Below are 12,963 nucleotides of genomic sequence, written 5' to 3' on the forward strand. Positions count from 1 at the left end.
ACCACACTGAGCATGTGCACAGTCTTAGTCCTGCAAAGATGTTTAACAAAGTTACAAGATGGTGACCCCCTGTAGCCAACTTTGAAAGCATAAATTATTTGTTTGATTAGGCTTGTGGTGCAGTAAGTTCATGTTTATATTTATATACAAAATACAGCATTTCTAGTCTTATTCTATTTTAGACTTTACATGCCCTTTAATGATATTTTACATATTTTTTTAAACACCTCTGCTCTGTTCTGTCTCTAGTGCCTTGCTCCCTATTTCACAAATGTAAAATCAATTATGTTCATATTCTGTAGTAAAGTTTTCAATAAAAGTGCAAATACCGTATATACCTGAGTATAAGCTGAGTTTTTCAGCATCCAAAATGTGCTGAAAAAGTCTACCTCGGCTTATACTCGGGTCAGCGGTACCCGACCCGAGTAGCTGAGATTGCAGTCACTTTTAATCATTCCTATACCAACAGTACACTTGGGGAGAGACTGCAATATCCCACAATGCCCTCTGTTGCTTATATGAAAGAATAACAGTGACTGCAATATCACACAGCGCCATCTGTTGGTTATATGAAAGAATAACAGTGACTGCAATATCACACAGCGCCATCTGTTGGTTGTATGAAAGAATAACAGTGCGCCCTCTGTTGGTTATATGAAAGATTAACAGTGACTGCAATATCACACAGCGCCATCTGTTGGTTGTATGAAAGAATAACAGTGCGCCCACTGTTGGTTATATTAAAGAATAACAGTGACTGCAATATCACACAGCACCCTCTGTTGGTTATATGAAAAAATAACAGTGCCCCTCTGTTGGTTATATGAAAGAATAACAGTGACTGCAATATCACACAGCACCCTCTGTTGGTTATATGAAAAAATAACAGTGCCCCTCTGTTGGTTATATGAAAGAATAACAGTGACTGCAATATCACACAGCACCCTCTGTTGGTTATATGAAAGAATAACAGTGACTGCAATATCACACAGCGCCATCTGTTGGTTGTATGAAAGAATAACAGTGACTGCAATATCACACAGCGCCCTCTGTTGGTTATATGAAAGATTAACAGTGACTGCAATATCACACAGCGCCCTCTGTTGGTTATATGAAAGAATAACAGTGACTGCAATATCACACAGCGCCCTCTGTTGGTTATCAGAAAGATTAACAGTGATGGCAATATCAAACAGCACCCTCTGCACATGGTAGTGGGACAGTGGGACAATGCACACAGTAATCCGTTTGGCAATTCTCTGTCACCATCAACTTTGCAAAGAAGTCCGGTTGATCGCTGGGTGGTCGCTTTGGCAGAATCTGCGCTGCTGGGAGACAGGGCTGTAGTTGTGTCTAGGCTTATACTAGAGTCAATAAGTTTTCCCAGTTTTCGTAGGTAAAATTAGGTACCTCGGCTTATACTCGGGTCGGCTTATACTCGAGTTTATACGGTAATCACAAGTGCATGTTGCTACAAGAAATGTATTCTGTTCCATTATTTGCACTTTCCATGCAGTCATCAATGACTTTACTATCTCAACAATGCCTAGCAGTTCTAGGCTATAGATACCATTCTATAACAGAGATCCTATGCTGAGTAAAGCAAGAGAGGTATGGGATCTGTTACTCGGAAACCCGCTATCCAGAAAGCTCAGAATTATGAGAAGATAGTCTCCCATAGCGGCAGATTCACTAACCGGCAATTTTTTGCCAGCGTCCGTTTTTGGCAACACTGCAAAAAAGTCGCTAGCATTAGCCACTTCGCTCTTTAGTAAATCTACCCCATAGAGTCCATTTTATCCAAATAATCCAAATTTTTAAAAATGTAATAATAAAACAGTACCTTGTACTTGATCCCAACTAAGATATAATTAATCCTTATTGGAAGAAAAACCTGCCTATTGGGTTTATTTTATATTTAGATGATTTTCAAGTAGATTTAAGGTATATAGATCCAAATTTATTATCTGTTATCCGGAAAACCCCAGGTTTCGAGAATTCTGGATAACAGGCTCCGTACTAGTACTGCCAGTAGGAAGAAGCAGGGCTGACAGTTGTTTTTGATGCTGCTATCAATTCTCTTGGAACATTTCATATCAATGTAACGGTGGCAAAAGTTAATTTCGCATTTACATTGAAAAATCAATTTTTATGGAAGCTTGGAATAATGAACACTGCAGTATGAGACAGGTCTATAAAACATCGAAGACACCAACATAAGCAAAATTAACCAAATAAAGAATGAAGATATAAACCAAACACAAGACCATCATAATCAACAGAACTGGATAAAGAAAAGTACATTTGCTCCTTTTAGTTTATTGTTTTTACTTTGCTCGTAGCCAGCCTTGGATAATAACATTATTTCATATTTTATTATATCCTTTTTTTTATGTACTGACTTCTCACACCTCACAAAAAGGCTTTTATTGTGTTTGCATAGGTACAGTTGCTGCAGGAGGTATTGCAAATAACCGTGTCATGAAAGGCAATTCATCACAAGATATGAACAGTGCGGTGCCTCCCTCTATTATAGTTGACGACAGCAGCAGTGAAAAGTGGACTTCATGTGCAGTGATATAATGTTTGGATCATAACATCATTTGCAAATGCTCCCTGCTCCAAAAGCCTCGCTGTAATGGGAATTTGCTGCCCTTGAACATTACAGATGAGATTTTCCCTAGTATCAATGGCTGTTCAGGAGGCTGAAGCAAGAAATAGAAGCCACGGTTATAATGAGGCTACGGGTCTCAAGATCAGAGCAAAAGGGCATTTAATAATGTAAGAAATATAGAGGCGCGCGTTATGAAATGATTGTATACAGTTATATGAAATACAATCTTGAATACAAGAAGACACAGGTCAACCACCCTTGAATATTTTAATCAATCAAAACTTCCAAGAATCTCTTGTGTTTTTCTTTGCATTTATAAATAGCAACTGCATTATTTCCACTCTTTTCAATGTGGTTAGCGAGCGTTCCTGTTTGTATGTGGGGAGAAAAAACGAAAATAACTCGAGTTAAAACCGTTTAAGAATGTGGCAATTTTGCAATATTCCTGGGGAGAAAACGAATAACCACCCCACTGAAGTTAAATAAACGTATTACCTACACAAGGAAGGCATTGAATAAATTCAAAATGAGAATGATTTAAAGGAAAAGGAAAGGTTAAAAGTAAGTAAGTCTATATAAATACACCAGTAAACCCTCAAAGTAATGCTGCTCTGAGTCCTCTGTCAAAAGAAACACCACATTTCTTTCCTTCTATTGTGTACTCATGGGCTTCTGTATCAGACTTCCTGTTTTCAGCTTAAACCTCCAGGGCAGGGCTTGAGCATGCTCAGTTTCCTCCTCTCCCCCTCCCTCCTCCCATCCTTGCTGTAATATGAGCTTAGAGCTGTAAGTGAGCAGGGAGAGACTCAGGCAGGAAGTGATGTCACACCAAGCTTATATGGCAGCTTCTATACTAAACAAACAGAGACAGTGTCTAGAGCTGTTTACTCTGGTATGGTAAAGCATTCTGCAGAATAAATATAGCAATCTAGCTTGCACTATTGTGGCTAATCTGTTGGCAATAAACTGTCTTGGTGCTTTCCTTCTCCTTTAATCTAGAATTAATTCAAAGTAAAGTGCAGGGCACATGATTGTTTCACTAGACTCCTATATACTGGGTGTCTTTCAAGACCTGGGCAACATATCAGTTATATCTATAATAGGCACAACTTAAGCAGTTTTTGAGAGTTTACATACCTGGTTCGAGGCTTTTATTTGTGTCTCAGGTTACCTAAACTCTAGATTAACCTAAATTCAAGAATAAGAATCTCTAAACTCTAGAACAGTGATCCCCAACCAGTGACTTGTGAGCAACATGTTGCTCTCCACTCGCATCAATGTTGTTCTCAGTGGCCTTATAGTAAGTGCTCATTTTGAAATAACTGAAATTCAAGCTAGTTTTGGAGGTATTAAGACACAGATTTAATCTAACAGAGCCTCCTGCAGGTTAGCAGTTCAAGGCCTATCAATTAGCCTATCACAGCCCTTAGTAGGCATCCCCAAGGAATTTTTTTCTTGCTTGTGTCGCTTCCCAACAGTTTTTACCTTTGAATGTGGCTCACGGGTAAAAAAAAGTTTGGGTACTCCTGCTCTAGAAAAAGGTGCAGATTTATCAAGGGTCAAAGTGAAAATTCAAGTTTTTGAATTTTTTTGTGGAATTCAACTAGGAGATAGTTACAATTTGATTCAAGTTCTTGAAAAAATTCTAATTAGAGTTTTGAAATTTATCATATACTGGCCCTTTAAGAATTCAAATTCAACTATAAACCTGCCGAATTTCTGTTTTAGCCTATGGGGGATGTCCTGGAATCAATTTGGAGTTGTTGCCTTCATGAAAATGTTTTCAGCGAAAAAAACTCTAATCGAATTTGATTCCAATTTGCAGTTCGATCCCATTCACACGAGTTTGAAAAATTCTAATTTTTTGAAAATGTTTTGATTGGTAATTTTTTATTCAAATTTCAAGTTCATAGGAGTGTATGGAAGTTTATGGGAGTTTGTAAAAACTCCCATGAACTCTAAATTCAACCCTTGATAAATCTACCCTAGGGATGCAGTCATGGGAAAAAAACTTTTTTTCAAAATTAATCAGTTAATAGTGCTGCTCCAGCAGAATTATGCACTGAAATCCATTTCTCAAAAGAGCAAACAGATTTTTTTATATTCAATTTTGAAATCTGACATGGAGCTAGACATATTGTCAATTTCCCAGCTGCCCCACGTCATGTGACTTGTGCTCTGATAAACTTCAATCACTCTTTACTGCTGTAGTGCAAGTTGGAGTGATATCACCCCGCCCTTTTCCCCCCCCAGCAGCCAAACAAAAGAACAATGGGAAGGTAACCAGATAGCAGCTCCCTAACACAAGATAACAGCTGCCTGGTAGATCTAAGAACAACACTCAATAGTAAAAACGCATGTCTCACTGAGACACATTCAGTTACATTGAGAAGGAAAAACAGCAGCCTGCCAGAAAGCATTTCTCTCCTAAAGTGCAGGCACAAGTCACATGACCAGGGGCAGCTGGGAAATTGACAAAATGTCTAGCTCCATGTCAGATTTCAAAATTGAATATAAAAAAAAATCTGTTTGCTCTTTTCAGAAATGGATTTCAGTGCAGAATTCTGCTGGAGTAGCACTATTAACTGATTCATTTTGTAAAAATTTTTTTTTCCCATGACAGTATCCCTTTAAGTGTTAAGAATGTTGCAGAAGATGGTGGGTCACTGAATTTTGTGTGATGTGTTTCTTGATACTTTACTTAGTCCTTTTAATGCAGCTGTGGCACATAAAGCAGACCAGAATGGCACAGTTTATTGTGGTGGAGACGATGGCATTGGAAGATGGCCAGTGGCCAGTGGTTAAATACAGGGCTTCTGTTTTCAAATGTCCTAGAGGACAGATGTAAAGAGAGAAAAAACAAGTGAAACTCCATATGGCATGCATTCTAGAAAGGGCAGGTTTTAGAAAGTAATATGTTCTTTGTTCATTCAATTTGTGCGTGTTTTTGTTTTGTTAACCCAACATGCAGGAGCAAAAATCTTTCCCATTTTCAAGCTGTGGATCAACCAATCACCAAACATATTTCTCAGCCTACCTTCTCAATTGGTGAATTGTTTACACATGTTCCTCTAGTTTGATAGTGGCATTGCCAGGGTCATACTGCTTCTCAGTACTTTTCTCATGATGAAGAGGGATAGGCTGAAACCTTGGGCATTACAATTGAAGTCACAACAAAAGGGTTTTTTTTCTTATCAAAATCTGAATTCTTCTGATATTTTATTTAAAAAAAGTCTGACCAAACTAGAATCCACGATTTGACCTTATTTATTTTTTAAAAAAGCTTGATTTAATTGGATCAGTGGAAAACTTGATTAAATCAATCGAAAACCCGAATCATTCAATTTTTTCTGTTATTTTTCCCGAATTGCATGTTTTTTCACGTTTTTTCACGATTATTCATGAAAAGTCAGAATTTTTCTGATTTTTGCCCAAAAAGCCTGAAATAATCAGATTCCAGCGCAGATCAATTATTTTGTATGCTTTTTCTGTTAATAAAGTGTCAAATTTTTTTTTTTTATCTTCCTGTGTATTGGTTTTTTGAAGACTATGTAGTGTTTTGTTAATTGTTTTTGTAAGCTATTGTAATTTTCATTATAGCTCTTTCTTTGTTTGATTGAGTATGAGGTTATCTGTCCCCTTAATACCGGTTTTGCTGCTGCCCATAATAGTTGTGGGTTGTCCCAATGGTCAATATTGTCGTCCATTTAGTTTTCCCAACTTGATTTTAGAAATAATTGGAAGTTGTTGCTGGCAGTCAGATTGGCTGGGAACCTCAAGTTTTAGCTTGGCTGAAATTGGGGCATGATCAAAGACATCTATTGCCTATTTTGGCAGAAGACAGGGTTAGCAGCAGTGTTTGTGAGATGAGTCTAATCTCAAATGCATGTTATGTACACCTGAATAAAATGTGTAGTCTATTGTTATGGAGTGTATGGGGCAGATTTACTAAGCTTGAGTGAATAGTTCGAATGCAAAAATATTTCGAAGTACTTCGACCATCGCATTGGTCAATTTCGAATTGAATGATTGGAACGATTCAAAGTAAAAATCATTCGACTATTTGACCATTCGATAATCAAAGTACTGTCTCTTTAAAAAAAACTTCGACTTCATACTTCGCTACATTAAAGCTACCGAAGTGCAATTTTAGCTTATGGGGACCTTCCAGAGCACTTTTCTAAGTTTTTTTTGATGGAATAAAAATCATTCGATCAATCGCTTAAAATCGTTCGAATCGTTCAATTCAAAGGATTTTAGCGTTCAATCGAACGATTTTTATTTGCGCTAAAATCCTTCGAATTTGATATTCGAATTCGAAGGTTTTTTAACCCTCGAAATTCGACCCTTGATAAATCTGCCCCTATGTGTCCGATTTAGACTTTTTGCATCTTCGGGGTATGATAAATCTCCAAAAATTAATTTTTCTCCACTAAAAATTCAGATTTTATAGTACAAAAACCTTGAATTTTACGAGTTTTTAGCATTCGGACTTCAATAAATAACCCCCTCAGTCTCAGAAACATGGGACATTATATTGCATGGAATACTGAGATACATTTAGGCTTTTTTGATCAATTTATATGGACAGGATGGCTAGGTTTGCACAAAGCAAGCTGTACAAAGTTTGATATGCATAAAGGATATTCATATTTGACACTCTTGTCTGTTTGTTGAATACCAATATGGCTTACTACCTACCTTCATATGACCTATTAGCAATATGCATGATGATATGCGAGAGATGTAAGCCTCTGTGTAACTTCAGACTTCAAGATATATTAATAAAAATGAAAGGTGCCCCCGCTGACTTAAAAGAGATCCCAGACTTTATTATGGGATTTGCCTATGGGATATGCCTAATTAGCATAGCTTACTATGCCACTGCAAGTAGTGATTGGCGAATTTTTCCCGTTTCAATTCACCAAAAAATTCTCAAATTTCCCGGCAATAAAATTGCGAACCACATTGAAGTCAATTGCTGACAAAATAATTTTGATGCGCGTCAATTTCAACCCTGCGTCAATTTTTATATGCACACCTATTTTGTCCAAATGCGTTAAAGTCAATGGGCATCCGAATAATTTTGACAATTTTTTATGTGTGAGACTATTTTGACGCGTGCCCAATTTTTTTTGATGCAGAGTATTTTTCGTCTCCAACTTTTCCCCGCAGTTTCACTAATTTATTCGCGAATTTGCACCTGGCGAATTTATTCGCCCATCACTAACTGCAAGGTAACAAACTTGATGGAATTATGCATTTTTTATCCTCCTGTTGTAGCCTGATAATTTTAAGGAGAATTTAAAATGTAATGGCACTAATATTACAACTTTATTTTATTTGCAAATGTGGGTAATCCTTACAAAGTTTTGTTTTTGAATTTGTGGGATAGCGATCATTTTCAATTGCAGACAACAAGCAAAGGGCAATAATCCAAAGTGGCTGTTTATTAATAGGACCAATTAAACAACATCCATCAAGAGACAATATAGAATGTACTTTGTATTACAAAAAAATGTGAGATTGTCTTTAAATGATGCTACACTCAGAACAGCAGTGTAGGATCTTTAATACCTTATGCATTTGTATATCCTGCAGATATGCCAACATAGGACCTTGAGAGTGAGCTTGTAAATTAAGTTTCTATATCTGCACAGAAGGTAGGAAGAGCAGAGCAAATTGGGACATGTAACCTATGCACTTGAAGGAGATTAACAATTCTATCACAATAATATGGCAGCATTGGCCTAATAACAAAGTCCTGTTATTGCTGAATGAAGTGGCTGTGAAAAAGGCATAGAGACGAAACACTTGTGACATCTACATTAATACCAAATGAAGCCATTACCATCCAACTTTGTTATTACCACCGAGGATTAAACGTCCTTAGACAGTTTAATGCATGTGTGCTAAGGCGGGTTCCAACAACTCTGAGTTGTTTCTTAATCGCATTGTTCTAGGAGTTTTGTTTGATTGTTTTTTTTTTGGAGAGGTTTGAGATATGAAAAGACAAGATTTGGATTAAAATGGCCTGAAGCTGATCTCACAAGGGCTTGCACAGAAATACAGTGTACTGGAGACTGAGCACGGTGCAATATATATTAGCTTTAAAGGAACAGTAACAGTAAAAGTGTTTTAAAGTAATGAAAATATAATGTAGTTTTGCCCTGCACTGGTAAAACTGCTGTGTTTGCTTAAGAAACACTACTATTGTTTACATAAATAAGCAGCTGTGTAGCAATGGGGGCAGCCATTCAAAGGAGAAAAATCTCAAGTTACACAGCAGATAGCAAATAAGCTCTGTCTGTCTAATGGTGTTATCTGTTATCCATTAGTTAACCTGTGCCATATAGCCATTTATATGAACTATAGTAGTGTTTCTGAAGCAAACACATCAGTTTTACCAGTGCAGGGCAACACTACATGATATTTTCATTACTTTAAAACACTTACATTTTTTGGTGTTACTGTTCCTTTAAGACAAGCACTGGAATTTGGAAATAATGCATAAAATGGAAAAGATATTTAGATTAGTAAACTATTCTCAGCTGTAAAAATAATTAACAGTTTGGATTGTCAGTGAAGGCTTCAATAAAGATATGGGACCCATTGTCCACAGAAAGCTCCGACATACTGAAATGTCTTTTCCTGATTTTATTCTCTGCAGCGTGTACTTGATGTTAATGAACATAGGATCACGGATTTGTCAAGGGAGACACCCAGGGACTGAAAAGGAATCCCTGAAACTAGGGTTAGAGAAGGTGGTGAAGCCTTCAGACAAGGGACAGCTGGACTGTGATAAAACCAGTTTTTTATTCTAAAATGCATACCAGTATCTGTTTAATTTTATTCCTATAAATGTACTATACTTCTCCCTAACTTAACAATATAGCACATGGTACTGGCAGAGGAATAACTACAGAGGAAGCAGACACTGCAGCTGCAGGGGGGCCCAAAAGGTAAAGGGGTCCCATGAGGCCCTGATTCATATACAGTTTCATTAAATATTGGCAAAACAGGTCAACCTCTAGACATTTCGGGGGCCTGAAAAACAATTTGCTCTGGGCCCAGTAACATCTAGTTACACCGCTGTGTAATGGAATTCTATGATTTTGTTTCTTCCTCCCAAAAGTGCTCTCACAATGATCATAAGTAGGCCAGCCAGACACGGTATCTATCCGATTGGCCCATGGGCATAATGGACGAATATATACATGGACATGTGTATGACCTCCTTTTCATTGTATAGTGTACTATTCATTCAGGCTGTGTCAGGGAGCCAAGAGCTCCCTCCAGGGAGGTAGTCTGGATCAAGGAGGAAGCCCTCTTGAGGGTGCAAGGTCGCGGTATCCAAAGGGTTAGGCAAGCGGAAGGTCAGAGTCCAGGCAAGAGTTCAGTGGCAGGCAGATCAGGATCAAATAACAAGAGTCCAGGCAGAGGGTCAAAACCAAGGCAGGAGCAGGAATCAGGAAAACAGGAACCCAGGTTCAGGGCAGCAGAACCTATTCTTGGGCGCCATTGAGGCGTCCAGGGCGACCTTAAATAGTCAAGTCTTGGCGCCAAAGTGACGTCACTGATGCTGGCGTCAATGCGCTGGCGTCAATACGCCGGCGTCAATGCGCTGGCGTTCTTGCGCCGGCTGATGTTGTTGTGCCGGTGCTGCTACCCACGTGGCGGCCATGGGCGCCGCCATTTTGGGAGCGACGCCGGCAGAGGAGGACACACCGCCCGGAGCTCCTGGGACTGTTCCGGGCGGCGATCGTGACAGACTGATCACCCAAATGATTGGAACAGCAAAAAGTGAAGATGATGCTCATTGCTTATTTTCAAGCAAGTCTTTCAAGACTTTGGTTCATGTGATTTTGTTGGGTACTGCTTGATATTCAAAGCATTAAAACTGCTCCTTGAGTTAAGTACAAAAGCAAAAGATGAATTGCATCTCAACCACTTCCCATAATTCCAGCAATAGCTTTCTTTCTAGCTATAAAAATTGCATGAACAAAAGTCGTGAAAGGCTTAAATAAGACCTTCACTCCCAGTAGTATGTGTAAGCTTGTGTATCTCTTGGTCGCTTCATTCAAATGATACCACTTTTTATGTGCATGTATACCTAATAAGTAGCTTAAAGCTTTTGAAAAAAAAATTCTTCTGTAAAGTCAAGTTATGTTGACTCAGTTATGTTGACTAGTTTTGCATATACTATTGTAGTATATATATGCAATCTGTGCGCAACAGACGATAAGAAAAAAAATGCAGAAAACAGGTATTCATGTACATAAAAAGATAGATAACATTTGATAGAACCAACCAAGAGACACATACGCTTACTGATACTTATGGATACTTATGGATGTGAAGGCCTTCACTATACCCCCAAAATGAACACTTAAGCAACAAATAGTTTATATCATATTAAGTGGCATATTAAAGAATCTTACCAAACTGGAATATATATTTAAGTAAATCTTGCCCTTTTACATCTCTTGCCTTGAGCCACCATTTTGTGATGGTCTGTGTGCTGCCTCAGAGATCACCTGACCAGAAATACTTCAAATCTAACTGTAACAGGAAGAAGTGAGGAAGCAAAAGACACAACTCTGTCTGTTAATTGGCTCATGTGACCTAACATGTATGGTTTGTTGCTATGTTTGTGAGTACAGTGAATCCTACGATCCCAGGGCAATGGCAATTTTCTATTTATGATTACCCAATGGCACATACTACTAGAAAAGTATATTATTATGAAAATGGTTTATTTACATGAAGCAGGGTTTTACATATGAGCTGTTTTATGCAATATCTTTTTATAGAGACCTACATAGTTTGGGGGGTATAGTTTTCCTTTAAGGGGCACATTTACTTAACTAACTTAATTAACGTAACTAACTTAATTAACCCTGTCTTCGACTGTCGAAGTTAAGATTTACCGCAATTCGTTTGATCGAGCGATCGAAGAGAAAATTGTTCGATCGAACGATTCGAAGGATTTTAATCCATCGATTGAACGATTTTCCTCTGACCAAAAATTTGTTAGAAAGCCTATGGGGACCTTCCCCATAGGCTAACATTGAGGTTCGGTAGGTTTTACTTGGCGAAGTAGGGGGTCAAAGGTTTTTTAAAGAGATAGTACTTCGACTATCGAATGGTCGAAGGATTTTTAGTTCGAATCGTTCAATTCTAAGTCGAAGTCGAAGGTCGAAGTAGCCAATTTGATGGTCGAAGTAGCCAAAAAAAATCTATTATTCTATTCCTTCACTCGAACTAAGTAAATGTGCCCCTAAGTCTTTCAAGACTATGGTCCATGCTTTTATTATAGCTAGAAGTTGAGTAATTGCTGAAATTATTGCAACTGGATGAGATGCAGGGCATTCAAATTCTACAAAGCCAAAAGACATTTTTTTTCTACTTTGGGAATTGTGGGGAAACGAAGCTCAAAAATGGGGAATTTTTGTTTATGTTTATTTCTACAAATGATACAGTACTACTGTTTCCTCCTATACTTCCACTCTTGTCTAAGAAGCCATTGTATGCTGCAGGCTGCCCACAAACTCTTTATCATCTCCCACAGGGTTCCTCTTGTTTTCAACGTTCAATGATATTTAGCCATGGCGGGGAAAGGTCCGATGGAGTAGTAGTAATATGTAATTTTATGCCACCTCAGCTGAACAGGTTGAACTGGTAATGGTCATTCTAGCTCTTTAGGGAAGTTAGGGATGTGGGCCCCAAACTATGTAGGAAGGCCAGCATCAGTTCAAGTGAGCAATGTAATTCCGGGAGATGCAATATGTAACGCTCAAGCTGATAATGAGCTACAACTTCTTGGATTTTAGCAGCAGCTGGAAGAGCTACCAGTTAAACATACTTTATGCATGTAATGAAATATATTGCAAACAGTTACACAATATAAATATGTCTGCCTTTACATTTTCTTACCAAGGAGCCTCAGTGATGCTGGAGGAGGCATTCTAAGGGTCAGTAATCTTATGAAAATAATATAACTTCAAGCTTTCCTCTTTTATGAACCATTAAGAGTAGAGCTCGTAATATAACACAAGACTTTTTCTTTACTTCCCTTAGAAAGAGTCAGCACATGAAGGAGTTATTGACATTTTGCCTGTGATTTTGATGGCATTTCCCTTGCAGCAATTTTAATCCTTCCTGTTATTTTGAGCCACGGTTATTTTAAGACCGTTATCTCTCTGGTCCTGATATTTTGGGGCACTACATCTGAGAAATTAAAATGGCATTAAAGCTTTAAATCAGTAAAACAGGCAGCTTAAAACATGCCATAACACACAAACTGTAAATTTACATGCTTTCCAGGGAGACAGCAGGCAAGAGGTTGT

This window comes from Xenopus laevis, chromosome 7S (assembly GCF_017654675.1).
Source record: "Xenopus laevis strain J_2021 chromosome 7S, Xenopus_laevis_v10.1, whole genome shotgun sequence".
Taxonomy (NCBI): domain Eukaryota; kingdom Metazoa; phylum Chordata; class Amphibia; order Anura; family Pipidae; genus Xenopus; species Xenopus laevis.